We start from the raw sequence: 20,541 nt of genomic DNA on the forward strand, positions 1-20,541 counted from the left end.
ATAAAATTGCTCAGTTTATGATGTTCATCTTGTCCTGCACACATGCAGACACCTTTGAACACTACAGAAAACTATAAGGCTGTATACTTTAGAGATTCTTAGAACAACAGGCACAAAGGGATATATATAACACATACAATTCTCAGAGGAATGATTGTGGAGGTATTTAAGGAGAAATATGGAAATACATAAAGCAGGTGTACATTGTACACAATAACAAGTAGATACATTATAAGGCAAGCATTCCTCCTGACAACATTTGGGGTCATTTCGGTAACTTCCAGTGATATGGTCCAACTGTAATGTATTGGGTGGATATATGTGTAGATATATGATTGCTATACCCAACACCATAGGCTGATGTGCACATTTAATAGCCCATAAAGGTTGTGTAACAGTGACAGGCAGGTACAAGGGACAGGATGACTCAAAAAATGAAAGATCACCAAGATAAAGGAATGGCACTGAAAAAACAGTATCCAAATAAACAAAGTGCTAGGCCACCAATGCTGTAGGTTATTAAATTTATTCAACTTAAAAGTAAAAATACAAATGGGTAAGCACTTTCATGATACAATAGATCGCTTCATCAGAGAGCCACATTAAAAAGAACCATCTGTACAACAATAGCACTGTGACATAATTTCCTGTTGCAAGCAGCATGTAAAAATATTTTTAACAATAAAAAATTACATCACATAATAACAATATACTTACAAAACACCAAAGTACAAAACTTTAAAACATATATATATATATATATATATATATATATGGGTCTACTTTGTTTCATTGAATCTCATTTCGTTGAATTTCATTACTCCCCGACCACATCGCTGAAAATACAAGTTATTGAAAACACATTTCACCGAATCAAACTTAGTATATATGGCACTGTGTAGAGTACAGTAAGGCAAGTAAAAGGTATATGCCCTTTTCCCCACTGTAGTGCAATCCTGGAGTTAGTATATGTAGTTAGGGTGTGTGTGGGTGGGGCATATATATATATATATATATATATATATATATATATATATATACATATATACACACACACACACACACACACACACACACACACACACACACACACACACACACACTTTAATGTGGGCGTGGGCATGCCTTCAACATAGGCTTTAGGGAAACAATCTTCTTTAGTCCTGGAAACCTGTCTGCTTGAAGTGATAAAATCCAGGCTGGTTCCCTTGCCTCTGTCTTGTTCTTAAGATCCCCGCCCCTAATATCAGTTCAAACTACCTCCAGTGCCAAAAACTTAAACTTATGGAAGTTCCCTTTAGCCACCAAATGGTGTGCTAATGCATTTTCTTGCCTCCTATTTCTCTAAAATGTTCCATAATCCATTCCTGAAAAGAAAGATTGGTTTTCCCTATGTAAAAAGCATAACAGAGGGTGCAGATTGTCAAATAAATACATTTTTTTGTAGAACAATCTACATAAAACATACACGGAACAGAAAAACCTAAGTGGGGATGTTTAAAAACCATGCCAGGTTGTATATAACTACATGCACTCCACCTTCTACAGTGATAAATGCCTTGCTGCTGGGACTGTGAAAAGCCTCCTAATGCTCCCTTTCTATAGCATAACTGTCTCTTTAGATTATGGTTGTTTCTAAAAGAAAACAGTGGAGCTTCTGATACAACTCCAGTCAATTCTTCACAGGCAGTTAGAATCCCCCAATGTTTCTTCACTATATCACAGCAAATATTTGTATCACTCAAAAATGTGAGTGGAACCCTCACTGACATTGTGGATTAAATATACGGGATGCCTCTCCGTCAGATAACTGTTGGGCATAATAAGTTTGCCCCTTGCCCTTCCTTTCTTACTAAACTTAGGCTATACAGCTATCTACCTCATTCTGTGCATAGCCTCTTGCTAGAAAGTCAGATCTCATACTCTCAAACTCATTTTGCAGAAGGCTATCACCATTACAAAGCCTCATAGTTCTTAAGAACTTGACCCCTCAGCACATTCCTTGGTATGTGCCGAGGATGCAAGCTCTTCTTATGCAATAATACAATCTTCCTAGTGACCTTTTTAAAAACCTTGGTCTTAACACATCCTAGTACTGATTTTACTGATGGATACATCTAAAAATGCAATCTCTTTATCAGAAGCTGTGTTATGTAAATCTCAGGAAATCAGTGGTAGAATGTAAAAATATAAATTCTGCTAGAAATTCAGGGGAGCCATCCCATAATAAAAGGATATAGTGCACAAATCTTTTGTAGTACAAAATATGATGATGGAACATGTTAGTAGTTAATACTGTACGTACTTCCCATTGTGCCAGTCCTAGGTTGGCATAGCTATTAGCACATGCTGTGCCCATTGCCACACCAACCTTCTTCAGAAAAAGCTCTCATTAAAAACAAACACACAAAGTGCTTTGCTGGAGGAGGTTCTAAATTCACAGCAGCAGGTAGTCCACTAACACTACCTGAGGTGACCAAGCTATAGCCCATATCTGGATCATATGAAGGAGGCTGTGGTGGAGCAAGCAGTAGATGGATATACTGCACATGTGGAGAACCTTCTGGAACAAACTGCACAAGCTCACACACACACCTTTCATTTAAATTCACATATACATTATTCTCTCTCTTTATATCTATCTATCTATATATATATATATATATATATATATATATATATATATATATATTTATAGGAGAACACTACACAATCTCAAAAGTTTGAAATCTCGAATTTCAAACTATCGAGACCAGAGTGCCGAAACCCCACAATACCAAAAAATCCCGATGATCGGAGATGTTGAAATTCGCAATTCTGGTGTTGCAGTTTATGAATGGGTAGGTGGAAGGTAGGGTAAGTATTTCTGTGTGTGTGTTAGTTAGGGGTTGTAGTGTGTGTATACATGTGTGTTGTGAATGTGATGTGTATGTGTGAGGGGAATGGTGGTGTCTGGTGTTTTTTTCAAGTGTGTCTGTGTAGTGCAACCTTGGAGTTAGAATATTTAAGTAGGGATGTGTGGGGGCGAAGCACCCCACATGGGGGGGTGCAGTGTGGCTTGCCCCTCCTTGTTTGTAGTGTAGGTTTGTTTGTTTGTGTTCTGGGGAGGGTGTGTGAATGTTTATGTGTGTGCTGTATGTTTGGTATACTTTTAGCGATTTTGAATTTCGCGGTTTTGGTTTTTCGGGTCTTTGGTCTCAGTATTTTGGGCATCGGGAATGTGTGCATTCAGGATTTAGTAGGGTATCCATATATATATATATATATATATATATATATATATATATATATATATACATGCATTTATGCACATACACACATATATATGTATGTAGATGAAGAGGAATTTCACCTTTCAACACAACAATGACCCCATGCATGTATCCAAATCAACAAAAGAATGGTTTCACCAAACCCCAGACCTAAATCCAATAGAAAATCTGTGGGGTGACCTGAAGAGGGCCCTGCACAAGGGATGCCCTTGCAATCTGACAGATTTGGAGCACTTTTGCAAGGAAGAGTGGGCAAATATTGCCGGTTCAAGATGAGGCATGTTGATAGACTGCTACCCAAGAAGACTGAATGCCGTTATTAAATCAAAAGGTGTTTCAACAAAGTATTAGTTTAAGGGTATGCATATTTATACAACCAGCTTATTGTACATTTTTTATTTTTTATATTTTCCCCTAACAGATGTGTTTGTCTTTTAATTGAATTGTACAGGTTATAGGCCACATTAAAGGTGAGAAAAGTTTAAAAATTATTTATTGTGGTGTCATTTTTTATATCACAAAAATCTGGCATTTTAAAAGGGGTGTGTACACTTTTTATATCCACTGTATGTTTGCCAGTCCTGTTATTTTAGATTCAAAATTCCTAAATAATAGTTTTATATTTTATACTGCATTAATATTAATACATCTTTTGAGGGGAAGAAAACTGTGGTGATACAGAAGTAGACATTTAGTATGACATTTTTAGTAAACAGACAATTTTAATTGTTTCTACATTTTTTCATACTTCATCTTCATAAAATACTTTGTTAATAGTTTTAAGTGTTATCTATGTCTCTATCCTCTAATTTTCTTTGAATTACTGATTTTAGTGTAAAAAGATATATTAAGTAGACAGTTGGCTTTAATTTTCTTAAATCCTTTAATGGACTTGTTTCATTTTTGATATCATCAATGATACAGGATGGAGAATAAAAGTAACTTCTATAATATATAATTTTTGGAAAGTTGATATAAAAGTTTGTATAAAAGCCTTTTCCCCTGTCTTTACTCCCTTGCTTCATGTTGTTGAGATATCTACAGTACAAAATGTTATCAATTTCATAGTCTTGAATCTAGTCTCCATGTATCTGGAAGAAATATATACCACAGTTTATAACTGTTTAGGAATGAATTTAAACTTTTTTGAAGAAAGATACTGGACTCCCCACTATTATCAACATATTTTTGTTTGGCAATTCTGATTAGTGACAGATACATTTACTTGTATTTCAATATTCATCAAAATTGGTTCTTTTTGTATTATAAAAGTATACATCTACTAGTGATACTCAGCTATAATATGCACATCATCACATGTATTGTCATATATCATGTATTATACTTATTAAAAGATTCAGGTTTGTTTTAATTTAGTCAGTCATACATTCTGAAACAAATTATTTACTAATGCGATATAATCCAGCTTATAATGAGTATTATGAAAATGCAGTGTTAAACGTATACTATTGTATAAATTGTAGTATTTAAAAGTCAGGGGAAACTCTAGGCATCTTTATTGGTATTTGAAAGGTTAACCACTAGGGAGGAGTAGCTAAAGTTACCTGTCAAACAAAGTAAGACTAATTGGTTTGAGGGGTAGCTTTATAATTTGAATTGATGCTTGATATTTTCTGAAGGGCTCATAGAAACAAATCTGTTCCTGTCATTGATACTGTAGCTAGTTTTACACACCACCTGTTGCAGCAGAGCAGAGGCAAAAAAAAAAAAAAAACAGCCAAATAAATATCCAAAATGCATGTTTACTGAAAAGTTAAGCTCTTTCATTTCAGTGTTACTCTGAACTTCATTAGAACTAACAAACATAAGAAAACCATTGCTTAAATGCTAAAAGAAACAGTCACATGACCTAAAAACATAATTAAAATCAATCACAAAACCTCTAAATGCTTTAATTGTAAAACAGGATTTAAAAAACAAGTTTCATTTAAACCCAGGCACTGGTTTTCTTATATTTGTTAGCTCTAATGAAGTTCCGAGTAACACTGGAACAAAAGTGCTTAACCTTTCAATAAACATGCATTTTCAATATTTACTTGGCTGGCTTCTTTTGCCTCTGGTGTGCTGCAACACGTGGTGTGTATTACTAGCTGAAGTTTACCTGTCCGGGTTCTTGGTTTATGGTAGCTAGTTTTATTGAGATGCTTTAGGAACTCTGTAAGTTCTAGACTACTACCATGTGGCATTTGACACAAGACAATAGGGTTCCTGAAAATATTGATATCAGCTTGAATGTTTCTGGTTATGAATACTTTTCAAACACTTTGTGAGGAAGAATATAGAGATTTCTTGAGTAAGCCATCTAAACATAACATATAATTAAAGTTGAGGAGAAAGGGAAATTTTATTTAATTTTAGTCATGTGAAAGATGAGAGGTTCACAGAGGATGACAAAAACAGTGGCATGATTATCAGAGACATATGAACATGCTGGAAAATGATTGAGTGTTGCAGGATGAGCAAAGTTTTTTAAAGTTATTTAGAGAGAAGTTGACCTAGCCCATCAATATGTAGGTTTGTTTATTTTAGAATTATACATAATGATGATATTGACCATTTATAAATATCAATCATTCCTGAGTTTCTAAATGGAATACCTAAGATTGGCTATTTATTTATTTATGAATTCCTAAACTTCATAAGATCTAATTTGATCTCCCAATTAGACCTATAGTGTCAGTTGATGGTTCTAAAACTGAGGGCATAACTACTTTTTTAGACATGAAGTTAAATATTATTATACAGAATACACCATCTTATGTTAAAGACTCATGACACTTTTTGGTGATAATGGAGAACAATGGATCATGTGTAAATAGCGATCAATATTGCAGATGCCAGTTTAACACACTCCTTCTCCACTTAAAAATTTAGTAAAGCAACAACAAGTTTGTTTCAACATGCATTTTCTGAATATTAAGAAGTTTAAAATGTTATTGTCTGTCATTTTTGATTGATTGTAATCTGCAGTGATTTTGCACAATACTTAAAAAAATTATGAGGGACAGGGCAAATAATATGAGGCAAAAATGAGGACACTAAATACAGGTTTTGTACCCACATATATAACAGTAACAAAGTATAATTTACAAGGGAAATGGCAAATCCTTTTATATAACATCAGGATCCTCAGTGATTTACCAGTAAATAAAAAAATTTATGGGGCAGAATCAGAGTCATTCAACACAATCAAACAGATGTAGAAATTGACTATGTTAGCACTTAAGGTGAAATATTGATCAGCGCTGGATAGTATTTTTTTATTATTTAATCACTGTATGACCATTTTTTTATTTTTAACAAGAAAAGTTACAAACAGCTTTGTGGTGTAGCGATGGGGGCTACAGTAGCCCCTGCCTTTGCTGGGTTAGTGATGGCGTGGTGGGAAAAATAAATCTTACCCACCATTGGTCTTGCTTCTGATATTTTATTTTATTGCAGATACATAAATGACATTTTTATTATTAAAGGTTCATCTGATAAAAATCTTGTTTTTCTTACACCGCTTAATTTAAGTTGTGAATTTTTGAAATTTACTGTAAGTAGCTATGGTCATAAAGTGGATTATTTGGATGTGAGTCTAGAATGGAATGCTGATGATAGTTACTTTTGTAGTAGAATTTTTAGGAAAGCTACTTAAACTAATAACTATCTTCATTTTAGAAGGAATAACCCCTGGCATATAAAACAAAATGTTCCCAAGGGTCAATATATTAGAGCATCTCATATGACTACGGGTGATGACCTATTTCTTAAAGAAATTGTATTCATCAGTGAATTATTTTTCTGTAGAGGCTATCCACTGTCTTTATTACTTGATATTAGTACCAACATTAAGGATAGAAGGGAGATGGCCTTTCCACCTATTTTAAAAAGGCATCTAGTGAATCTACTTCCACTTCATTTTTGATATTGCCTAAATGTATTAATATGATAGTGGATAATGGTAAGATTAAATCTGTAATGACTAGTAACTGGAAGATTATTTCTGGTAACAGTGAATTGCATACTATTCTAGGTGATAACCCTTGGTTTTGTATATAAAAGAAATCTAACACCATTAAGAGTATATTACAGAAAAATGAGACTTTGGTCTCTTTACTTTCATCTGATATGCCTAGGGATATGTTCAGATGTTCTTGTTGCAATGTCTGCAGATATATTTATGAAGGACCTATGATTAATTTATCTTATCTAAATCGTACTATCAGTATTCCAGGGAGATCTAATTGTAACACTACCAATCTAGTATACATTGCTTTATGTTCAGGATGTAGTGCTTTTTATGTAGGGATGACTACTAGGCATCTGAGTAAATGCATTAAAGAGCATTATTATGCTATTAAGACCAAAGATGAAAATAATACATTGTTTAGACATTCTGTACACTGTGCTTCATACAAAAAAATTACTTTCTCTGTTTTAGAACATATTGGGGCTGACTTAAGAGGTGGCAGTATGAAAAACAGAGTGGAATGTTAAGAATCGTTGTGGCAGCTCAGATTGAGAGCTGATCGCCCCCCAGGTTTAAATGAATCTATTAATATAAAATGTTTTTAGTAGATTGCAGATAACTGTGATATTTTATTAAATAGTTATTAATGTATATTTATGCATTAATTAATGTGTTAGAACTGTTTTGGTTGATTGTATTAAGTTAATTGACTTAATTGTCTATTAAGTTTGTGGGTGGGACATGATTTTAAAGTATTTAAGTGTATTGATTGTCTTGTATTTGTATTTCTGAAGAAGTCTTTCAGGATGAAAGCATTGAGTAAAGGTGTTTTACGCTAATTTCTGAGTCGTGTCATCCTCTGTTTTTCCAGTGTTTTTGGTTTATTTGGTGTTTTTACACTGGTGGTCATTTTATTTGTAACTAATAATGATATTGAAGAATGTTTTACTAGATTAATAACGTAAATAATAATGAATATATGAGTTTGTTTATTGTATTGCATAGTGTTGATAATATGGACATCAGAAACACTGCAATAATAACTAGAAGATGTTTTATGGATATCTAGATGTTTTAATTGAGGATTGGTGAGCATTCATCTTTTATTAGAAAGAGAGGTCCAAACATTAAAAAACATGTTGAAAATACATGGTTGTAGTGACTTTAATGTCGATAATACTGTTAATCAACAGAAGGGTACATTTTCATGTGACACCAGTAAATGGTGCACATTCATTTATGAAGAACAACATGCTATTGAGGTAAATGAATTACTGACCTTTTCTGGGAAGTAAACATGTAAAACTGAAGCAGTGGTGTATTGTGCCATAAGCACGTCTTGCCATACTTTTATATAGGCAAAAGCAGTAAGAAAATTTAATGAAAGAATCAGTGAACATGCAAATGCATTTAAAAGACTGTACTAATAACTTAGGAAGGTATTCTACCATATGTAATAGTTTTTGCAGATTTTCTTTTTTGTTGTTGTGGATAGTTTCACTGATCATGCTAGGGTGGGGAACTGAATAACCAATCTTAAGTTAAGGATCTTAAGTGACAAATAAGATGGGAATCTAAAAAACAACATGGACTGCAATGACACCTTAATATTAAAAGTGTTTTAAAGGCAAAAATGAAAAATGTACATTATACATTTGTAATAAAATATTTTGTTTTTATTTGAGCATTAAGTTTTTTATTTGGAGGTTAATTAATATGGTCATATGTTGTTAGGCATTTATATAATAGCCTTTATGTATAAATATATTCAGTTCTGATGCAGTCTAATTGTGAACAAAAGCACAACATTTTTGGAATAGATAAAAAGTAGCATTTTTTTATTTTGGTTCTCCAGTGTATAATTTTCATTTTTATTACTATGTAGTTTAAGTAAGTCACCAGCATTGTTTCGGTGTATTGACTTTTATTTATTTATTTATTTTTTGTTATTTGATCCTTGCCATGGCAGATGAAGATTTACCTGACAAAGTTTCTTTGAGTGAAATTTCTCTATATTCTATCCCATATTCAGGTAATATAATATTGTGCCTAATTTCAAGAATGTGGGAGCTTTGAGAGTTACAGAGATGGAGTTTACTTTCAATTACATCTCTAAGGGAGACGTTCTGAATATTGGCCAAATGCTGGCTAGACCACTTGATCCTATTGGCACTAATAGCACTCAGAGCCATAATGGTAAGAATTCCTTTAATTTTATATAATGTCATTAAGAAGAATGAGAAATAAAGTTCTAGATATAAGTCTCTTGTGCGGGATAATTTGAATTTTGACCAACGTATAAAAAAATCAACAAATACCGACAAGTCTTTGATCTCTATGAATTTTATTTTATTAACTATGATTTTGACTTTATGAGGTTTGTTTAAGGACACATGATAGTTTGTTAGTTCATCCTGGAATTAATTAACTGAATGTATATATAAAGAGGGGTTTGTTTTACTACATCACTGCTCTGAAGACGTCCCATGGCATTATGAGATGAAAGTGATAAACTATTAAAAGTGATAATCAAGTAGATTTCAAGTTCATTGTCATATTTTCTGTTATCACTGTTACCAACATTTTTCATTTGGTGCTACACTTCCATTGTGTGCCTATGCACAATGTATAACTGTTGATCTTGATTTCTCTTTGTATAAAGAACTATACTTTTTTAATCAGGTTCACTATGTCCTCATGTACATTTTAGAGTGCTATAATGATGGTTTGATAAAAAGAACCTGAGAAGGATATTTCCTATTACATGAACAGATCTTTGTAGATGTGTCTTTTCCTGCTCAAAAAACTGAATATGATTACGTTTTTAATTAATCAGATTGAATATGCAGTAAAACTCAGGAAGCAGAAGAAGAAGAAGATCAGTAGAGATAAAAGATCATATGATGAAGAAATGGAATATCTTTTTCCCCAAGCGTTATTCACACACTTGTAATTCTAGCAATCAAGAGACTGCTGAACCCTCTGGACATGTCCCTGTTCAGTCTGATTTTGTATGTAGTACCCCTACATCACCATTATCCCATTGCTAGGCCTGATTAGTGAAAAGGAGCAGGGATTGCTTTGAAACAGGTCTTGGAGCTAAAATACACCTATCAGTGGACAGTGAGACCTTAGAGTTGGGGAAGAATTGACAACAGTGGAGGTTGTACAATGATGTGGTGAGTACAATAGTAGCAGACACACTATGGGGAAGAGGCCAATAGAAAACCATGAGCAGAGGATAACAATTTTGCAACAGAAGGAGAAAGCAGTGGCAGAAGAATTAAACACTTCTGTACTGGATCATTATGAGTACAGAGTACTTAACTTACTTGAGTACTTGTGCTTTTTCTGCTAAAAAACTTTCTGTGTTAAGAAAAAAGTTTTTCTTTTTGCCATATAGCTACTCTAAGCTAATTTATACTATAAGAGATTTGAAATTGTATGTACAGAAATTGAATATGAAAAGTCTATTAGCTGATAAATGTGTGAAGCAAGCTAAAGATGGAAGTTTTCAAAAGAAAAGTGCTTTTAATCTGCCTCTTCTTCTGACTAAGAATGCTTTTCAGACACTTTGTTATAAAGTAGAGAATTGATGAGGGAGCCATCAATACATACGTTATATCATTTAAGTGGAGAAGAAAGGGAAACTTTAATTTTAGTCATATGAAATTTATGAGTTTCATGATGGATGATTATCATAGATACACATGCATTTTGGTAAGATGACTAATATGCTGCAGGATGAACAAAGTTATATTAAAGTTATTAAAACTGAAGTTGATCTAACTTATCAATATGTAGATTTGCTACTTTTAGAATTATTACATAATATTAATTACTATATTTATTATCTTTTTAAACTTGAATATCCAAGACTTGCCATTTTTTTCAATTCCTAAACTTCATAAGAAACAATTTGATTCTCCATTTAGACCTATAGCATCTGATAGTGGTTCTGAAACCAAGGATATATCCATTTTTTAGACATGAATATTAATATAAGTTGAAATTTTTTATTTTTAACAAGAACATTTATTAAGATATTAGATGAGTAGTGATGGGACAAATCTAGTCTCTACCTTTGCTTATTCAGTATTAAACAAGTGGTAAATTACATTTTTGTATAAAGCTGTATTTTTCAAATATATGAAACTTTATGTACATTTTATTGATGGTTTCTTTCTTATGGACAGATTATATTAAATTCTTAACAATTCTGAAGACATTTTTAAATGCAAGTAGTGATTGTTTTAGGTTTCACTGAAAGATGGATGAACAAAATATACAATTTTTGGATATGGATATTTTGTTTGATAAATCAGATAAGTGTTTTAGGTCTAATATTTATAGGAAGCCAACTTACATTAACAATGCATATATATGCTATAAGTGGAGATCTTCAGCATGTCAAATATAATGTTAGGATTATTTGGCTTTTGAGGCACACCACAGATTTGTCATGCTTTCATTGAAAATGTGAATACCCTTAAAGAATTGTTTTAGAAATAAGTTATGAATTTGATCATTTAAATATTATTTTTAGTGAAGTTGACAATAATAGATTTGAAAAGTATGCATCTATTTTGAACTCTGACAAAGTAGTGGAACTAATGATGATGAAATAATTCTTTACAGGATTAATAACGTAAATAACAATGACTATACAACTTAATCTACTGTAACATATAGGGTTGATGATAGAGACATCAAAAACAGTGTTAATAATAACTGGGACGTATTTTATTGATATCCAGATGTTCTAAGTAAGAATTGTGAGTGTCCATCTTTTATTGGAAAGAGAAGAAAAATATTAAAATACATGTTGGAAACATGGTTGTAGTAAACTGAATGGAGATAAATACTGTTAATCAACAGAGATGCACTTTTAAATGTGGCTTAAATGGTGCAGATTCATTTATGGAGTACAGCATGCTGCTGTGAAACATGGATGCCTTTTCTGAGCATTAAACTTGTAAAACTGAAGTGGTGGTGTATCTTGTCATACATGAGTCTTTCAATAGTTTTTATGCAAGTGAAACAGTGACAAGATTTAATGAAAGGGTTGTTGAACATGTTAATGCAATTAAAAATTAAGATTGTAGTAATGCCTTACATACATACTTCAAGCACGAGCATTAAAAGCCCTTCTATCTTGCCAGTATACCATAACACTTGTTCCCATAATAAGTGTCCAGGCTGCTCTTAAAAATATCTACAGTACACTAGTACTTGCTTTAATGTAATTTGGTAGTCTGTTCCATGCATCAGCTACTCTGTCAGAGAAACAATTAGTACACTTCTCATTCCTACAGAATCTTCTACACAGGTTGTCTGATGATTCTCTAGTACTTTTTGATAACCCCAAACATGCCCAGAAGTAGTTGTCTCTAAATGCCCTATATACTCGAATAAGATCTTCTCTTAGATATCTATAAGAGACATCGTACAAGTTCAGATATCTTAGTCTTTCATAATAACTTATTTTTCACCTTGCCTTGGAAAAGCATTCTACCATTTGTGATAGTTTTAGCAGATTTTCTTTTTTGTTGTGGATAGTGTCACCGATCATGTTATAGGGTTGGGATTTGGATATCTAACTTGAAATTAAAGAACTTAAGTGGCAAATCAAATTGGATGCTGGAAAACCATCTTTACTGAAAGGACATCTTATATTAACAGTCTTTGAAAGCCAAAAGAAATGAAACAAATTTAGGAAATTATACATTCGTAATAAACAAATAAACAAAACATGTTATGTTTTAATTATATGTATATATTTGTAAAGTTTTAAATGTTATGTTAAATACTATGGTCAAGTCTTGTTAGGCATATATTTAAGTGTACTCCTGTCTGATGAGGTCTGGTTGTGGATAAAAGTGTTAAACTGAGGAATAAAAGCATTATTTACTTTTGATTTCCTTTCTTCACTGTGTGATTATTATTTTATTGAATGGCTTTCTGTAAGGAATATGCCTATCCTTACCATGCAGGCATAAGTCTCACAGGGAGAACAAACAGACTTTCCAGGTACAGAGGAGGTAATACTTGATAGCTAAAAATGATTACTATACAGGAAACATTGTTTTTCACTATTTCACATAAACAGCAGCTCCATCCAGTGACCTGCTACTAATAAATAAGCAGTATAGCAGTTTTACATATAAGTAAGATCAGTTTGTAGCATTTGAGAAGATAAACTGTAGCAGTGAGGCACTGTTTCCAGAGTGAAACGAGTGGCAAAGCAACAGGTTTTCAATAATTTTATTTCATTCTGTGCATAGAAACTATAAGAATGCTATTAATCTATAATACTGGGATATTTTAAATATACCATACTAAAGAAAAACTTCACCCTCAAGTGCAATTAACCTTACCACAATTTTTTTCTCTCAATAAAATAACCAAGATATAATTCATTGTCAAAAATCCCTGTAGTATTTTTCAGTTTTTTTTTTATTTCTAGTTTTATTGCTGCATTAAATCATGAAAATGTTATTTTTCTAGTTTAGATCTCTTGTTGTTTTAGACAGAATATGTTTCAGACCACATGACAAGACACACATACCACTTTTAGTAGTTTTTACTGCTAGTCACAAATGACAAATTTACATGCTGAGGCTGTATCTTGCTGAGATCAGTACATTACTGTAAACTATGCAGTAACAGCTAAAGTCTGAAACTGAAACTAGCTAAAACTTAGTTGTTAGAAAAATCCTTGTATGAAGAACAGTGATGTGCTGCATACCTTTCAACCTGAAAGTACTAAAAATAGCTACAAAGGCCCTCAAAAAGCAGGAACATGCAGAAAAAAATCAGGGCATCTCTTAAATAAAATCAAGAGTTCAATACACAGGAGGTTCAGGTTCAAACGTTTACTAGTGTACACCAGGAGACAAAAAACATACAAGTACAGAAATTTGTCTGACATGCAACAGGAAGTATACAATTTTATATAGTCTTTACATTCAAGCTGTGCCCACCTTACTGACATGGTATGTCACAGGGCATCTACATCACTCTAGCTTACAATGTTCTATTTATTAATCTATGTTGATGCTGTATATTTTAAAAAAGTTTTCCTCTGGTAACAATACGGCCTTGCTATCCACCTGGTCAGACATAATGTCTTTCTGTAAAGTTACTTCTTCAAGGCTTCAAACTAGTCCGAATACAATAGCAGATTCAGTCTTTTAATGCACTTCTTTGTTCCCTGTAACACTTTCCCAACAGCTGCATGTTATCTTAGTAACACATATACAAGGCCAAACCATCCCAGCAGGAAAGAGCAGAAGATTTCATTATTTCACATATTTAATTTCCTGACCCAGCAGATAATCACTTGTGAAAAGCATAAACATTAAAACTTGCTGAGCTGGCAGCTGCCAGGGCCAGAGGTCAACTTGCTACAAGCCATACTGCAGTTTCAAAACTACTTACAATTGCACATGAATTCAGCCTTTTTGTTATATCATTAATAGAATAAAATGCATTACATACTACTTTGCTTTTAAACTAGCATTTCACATATATTTAAATGCATATTTTTCTAACAGCATCTAATTAGCATGACATTTGATTACCAAACATCACATAAGTCTTCCTGCTTTCAGTAAGCATGTGGGATACTAATCAGAAATATATGTTTAAAAGCATTGTGAGAATATGATAGAAAAGTATAAGCACATTATCAAAGAGGCTGTAAAAGCTGTAGACTCAAATAAACTATATTACAAAATTCTACCACACTTATTTTGGCTTCTGAAAAAAGGGAGAGTGAGATATGTGCCCTCTTACTTTAAATAATTGATGCTAGTTATATGGTGATCATATAGTGTAAATTTCAATGTAATGGACAGCATCAAAAATCACTTGTGAAGAGGTAAATCAAGTCCGAAAATAGGACCATACCTCCAAAAATAATTTGTCATGTTTGGGCCTGAAAACAATTGCATTTCTCCACAATAGTGAGAGTATAGAGGTCTGATGAGCTATATTGCAGTGTTAGATCAGCAATACAATAGGTGGTTTATTTTTGTCTAGAAAAATATTTTTTTCTATGTAATAGTAATTTAAGGGCAGGTGAGATAGTTAGCTTTCCAGTTCCTTATTCGATTTTTAAAGAAGTAAGTGGCTGTCAGTCACAGATGAACGTGCAGACCTGCTACACTTGCAGCTTTAAATATTTAAGAGTGTGGAGGAAGGAAATTACAGCTTTGAAAACTTAACAAAACCATGTATTGCAGGGAGATTTGAATGTAGCATGGAAGGCTGTTTAGAGCTATCAGTGAGTACAAATTATAATAATTCAGTGAAAATAAAGGACTGTATTTCAAAAACATTCTAAGACATCAGTGACTTACAGCAGACTTATTGCATCTAAATGGAAAGAAAAAGACCCTCCTTTATTATATCTAGGCAGAATCATGTTATGGATTCATCCTGGGATCCAGAAGAAGAGACTGAAAAAATAAAATGATGTAATTATGGCAATCCACATCGTGGTCTTTTAGGGTACAAGAATGTAAAATATAATATGAAACACTTAGAGAGTGACTCTGATGCATGGCTGGCCTTATTCATAGGTAAGGCAGGCAGATGCATAGGGCACCATTCATCTAGGGACATCTTTCCACTCTTTATATATTTTTATTTACTTAGAAGACAAACAAACATTACAATACAAATAATAAATACATTCATACATACATACATACATACATAAATACATATAGTGCAGAATGAGTGGATGATAGCAATAGCCAGCAGGATTATATGGCATTTTTAGTTCCTTGCAGGGAACCTGATATAATAACTGGGCACATTTGCAAAGCAAATGTAATGCCAGCCAGGCAGGTGCTTCATTTGCCCTGAAAATCTGATCACTGCCAATGGTTCCTGGTTTCATTTTACATAACATTTCTGGTATTGCTTCATACTTTTGTCCTGTCTCTCATAAAATCGTTGACGTTTTGGGTAAATCGCATAAGATTACAGTCAGTAAATAATGCTAAACATTAGAGTTTCATAATTATTATTCAGCTAATGCATGTTGATGTAAAGATTGTAGTTTTAGTAACTTTAATTGAATAAGAGTCATGTTAAAAAAGGTCATTGATTTTGGGCATTTCTCCCATTTTTTATTTGTCTCTGATTCTTAAACATGTATACATATCTATTTCCCATCCACTCATCAAGATTTCTCTTGAAGAGGACCAATGAGGTGCTCTGTTTGACTTGTATGGGAAGTCTATTCCATATCATGGGCAGTCTCTGGGTTGTGAACCTTTCCCTCCAGCACATTCTGTTGATTGTGGTAATGAGGTTGAGGTCTCTGGAGTGTGTGTGGTGGAGGGATTGGGAGTTTTTTAGATGTAGCATTTCTAACAGAGCTGGGTCAGACATGGCTTTGTAAGTCAAGCAGAGTAAGTCAAGCAGAGATCGCTTCTAAGTAGGTGATATTAGACAGAGAATAGTTGGAGTTTTTTGAGTCTGTCCATATAGGACAAGTGTTTAAGGCCTAGGATCCTCTTTGTGAGGTACTTTTGTGGCCTCTCCAGTTGTTGCAGGTGTCTAGTGAGGTACATGCCAAATGGTGGATTGTACTCGATGATTGGTCTAATGAGGGAAGAGTAGAGGGAGACAATGACCTCTTTCTTCCTGGATGCAAAACCCTTAATAATGAGATGTGCCACATAGAACTTTCTGACCACAGTGGCAATGTGGTGGTCAAAAGAGAGGTTGCTGTAAACCTGTGTTCCCAGATCTCTTATAATGCCTTCTGTGTTCAGTGGACTACCATCGATGTGGTAATTCATGGGAACTGGGTTTTTCCCAATGGGAATGATGACACATTTTTTGGCATTGAGCTTAAGGCCATGGTTATGACACCAGTTGTTGGTCTCAGTGAGGCCTTTCTGTAGGATGTCATCATCACTTGGGGAGTTAATAACAGCTCCCAACTTGCAATCGTCTGTGAACTTTGTCAGCCAGAGTCCCTTTGTGTTGGCCTGGACTTCAGAGAAGTAGACACCAAACAGGAGGGGGCCCAGGACCAAACCCTGTGGGACTCCACTCATGACTGGTTGGCAGTCTGACCTGGAGTCAGCTACATTCATACTGTGGGTTCTGTCTGTGAGCCAATTTATAACCCACCTAGTGATATAGGGGTTGATGCCTAGCTTAGTGAGTTTTTCTATGATTCCTGAGTGGGTAATGGCATCAAAGGCCTTGGCCAGATCAAGGTAGGCTGTATGAACCACCTTGCCTTTATCCACAGCTCTGGTGACTGACTCAGTGAAGTCGACCAAGTTGAGCAGTCATGATCCATCCTTCACAAATTCAAACTGTGTGGGATCCAGAGTTTGGAGATTCCCTGTATCCTTGTTTATTAGGTTCATAATGATGCATTCCATAGCTCTGCATATCAGACTCATCAGGCTAATGGGGCTCTAGTTCCCAGGGTTTGTAGTTGCTCCTTCTTTGTGGAGAGGGATGGCTGAAGCTTGTACTAGTTAGGGTGTCTTGAAATGTTGCAGGGAAGAAAAATTAAGGAATAAGACAATGTGAGAAAATGTAGAAAAAAATTAATCTGCATGATGTGTGCAGGTCATGATAGGGGACATAGAAGGCACTGAGGGATGTAATTGTGTACGTGTCTGGGGGGGGGACTAGGCAATGGGGCCCAGTGAGACCTTTGCCTAGGCTGCCATTTCTGCTATGGATGGCCCAGCTCTGATGCATTACAATAGTACAGAGTATTAAAATTGCTGTAAAGAGTAGTTTTCTTTTACAAGAGTAAAGACAAATTTTTCATATGGAATATGAGGAGCTTTTCATTGTCTAGTAGTATACTTAATATAAGCAGAAGAACAAAATGAGAAAAAAAAATAATCATGTATAAAAATATATTCAGATCTGGTGTAACATTTTCATTTTGAATTCAATGAATGATTACTGCCTTATTTTTTACCTGCAAGGCAACTCATACGTTCTCATCTTATTGAGAACACATGTTTAACCAAGGCATCAATTCAACTCCAAAGCAAGCGTATTTTTAGCTTTAATAATTTGTTTATTTATTGATATTTGTTTAGTGGGAAAGTTCAGCTGAATAATAAATACCTATTTGCAGAGAAGGCCTGGGGAGAAAAGCTCCAGAGAGTTAAATAACATAAAAAACACTAGTACCAATGTAATAATTAAAAAAGCATATATACATACAGTTTGATTGTGAAATACATAGGATACAGTGATGCAAAAATAAAAAGAATTAGAAGTATAGTCAACTATGCTAGGAAATAAAAATAAATGTTTAAATGTGAAGTGGTGTAGTACAAAATCATGATATTATTACTAAGGCATGAAAATATCTGGATGCAATTCTAAATGTTGAAGCTGCTAGATAAGATTGCATGCAGTGATAAAAGTCGTGAATCCTGATTTTCTGAGTGAATGATACCCGTAACAATAGTTTAAAATGTGGATTGACCTTGGTTAAAGTGGTGCACTTTATTTGGTTCCTGGTAAAATCAGTTCAGAAAATTTAGAAATTATAAACCCATTCTCTTGATCTATAAAACTCTAAGCATTCTGTCAACTTTTTATGAACATAATAAATTTGATGATTCAGTGCAATATAAATAAAGCTAAACTTCAAAATACAGAATTGCAAGCTACATGTATGTGAACTTTACAGAACCACAAATTATACATATCAAGAATCTGTGTTCTGGGCTTATATTGCTAAAATAATGAATAATTGGGTGTGTTAGCTACATGGGTCAATCTGGTTGAAGGGATGTGAGAATTATATTTGGGCTATAAATTCTGTTGCTAGAAACAGCTGTGTTATTCATTCCAAATAGCTGTTGAGTGTCATCCACATCTGGTGTTCCAGTTTCTTGTTTTGAGACGTGAAACCTAACAGAGAAGACGCCTCATCTACGAAACTTGCTGAAAGTAAGTGGAATGCCTTCAGCCATTGCTCAAAATGTCTGACTTCTGAGTGGAAAAATCAGGGATAATTCCAGAAATAATTATGGGCAATCAGGGACACTAAAAACAATATTGGCACTATTAACATGAAAAGTTGACACAATAAGAGTCTATGAAATAATATTTTCCGAAAAAAAGGAAACATTTAATTGTAATCATTGCTATCATTTATTAAGTGTAATCTACTGCCTTCTCTTCCCAAATCTCCAGCTTTGGGAAGGATTAGGAGGGATTGAGCAAAGTCTTAAGCCAAAATTGGCGATGTCCCTGAAAAGCAGAGACAGTTGATAAGTGTGCACAATTACTGGATTAAAAAAAACAAAAACAAAAACCAAACAAACAAAAATAAAATCCAAATAAATAAATTGTGTAAATGTGTAGTGTAGAAACTTATTTGTTAATATGCATACATTGGCAGGAAGCGATGATTAACCTATGACAAACCCCGAAACCAAATGATTGTGAATAATCACTCATTGTAACAGGGTGTTCATGTCCTTAGCTAGCTAGGCTACTTGAAGAATCTTTCCTTTGAAGAGCCATACCTCTCAACTGTTTCTGATTTTCAGAGACGTCCCTGATTTTGACTCAAATTTTAGCTCTGTACCTCTTAATCCCTCTTAAAACTGGTTGCTTTTGGAGAAATTGGCGAACTACTCTTAATAGAGTTATAGACTTCTTTTACTTCAGAAAATGCATGTTACTTTATATTCTCTTATCCTATCAACATCTCAAGTTAACAGTACAAATATTTTAAAAGTGTCCTTGATTGTCCCTGATTATTTCTGCATTTGTCCCCAATTCTGTTGAGATTTGTTCCTGACTGGTTGAGAGCTATGTGCCACTGGATGAGTAGGTAGGGTTATTAAAGCTGCAAAGGTAGATAAAGGGTGGGTGGTCTGGAGGGACTATAAGTGAAGTATTGACCACCATATTTTGATCAAAAATTTTATTACACTTTTATAATGTGAAAATGTTTTTGTTTTAGAATATAATGTTAATATTGTAGATCCATAGCTCTTGACTTTTTACCTCCAGTTTTAGGGACAACGCAGAAATAATTAGGAGATTGCAAATTGGGTCACTTTTTAAAAACACTACTTTTAACTCAGAAAGTAGACACAAAAGAGAAAGAAGTGTGAATTAACATTTATTTTCTGAAATAAAGCAAGTCTGTAATTGTAATGTTTATCAGTATTTACTGACTGGAATCCATCACCTTTTCTCCAGAAAATTTCCAATTTGTTTTTAAGGGGGAGGGACTAAGCAAAAACATTTTAAGCAAAAAACATCTTT

The 20,541-nt window shown here is 33.8% G+C and overlaps 1 protein-coding gene across 1 annotated transcript in view; it reads left to right on the forward strand.

Moving 5' to 3' along the window:
* LOC122802675 (cytidine and dCMP deaminase domain-containing protein 1-like) overlaps positions 1-20,541 on the forward strand; it is a 1,973,793-nt gene that overhangs the window by 1,593,702 nt on the left and 359,550 nt on the right. The window lies entirely within an intron of this gene.

Source organism: Protopterus annectens, chromosome 5.part0 (genome assembly GCF_019279795.1).
Source record: "Protopterus annectens isolate FY-2018-M chromosome 5.part0, PAN1.0, whole genome shotgun sequence".
In the NCBI taxonomy this organism is placed as follows: domain Eukaryota; kingdom Metazoa; phylum Chordata; order Ceratodontiformes; family Protopteridae; genus Protopterus; species Protopterus annectens.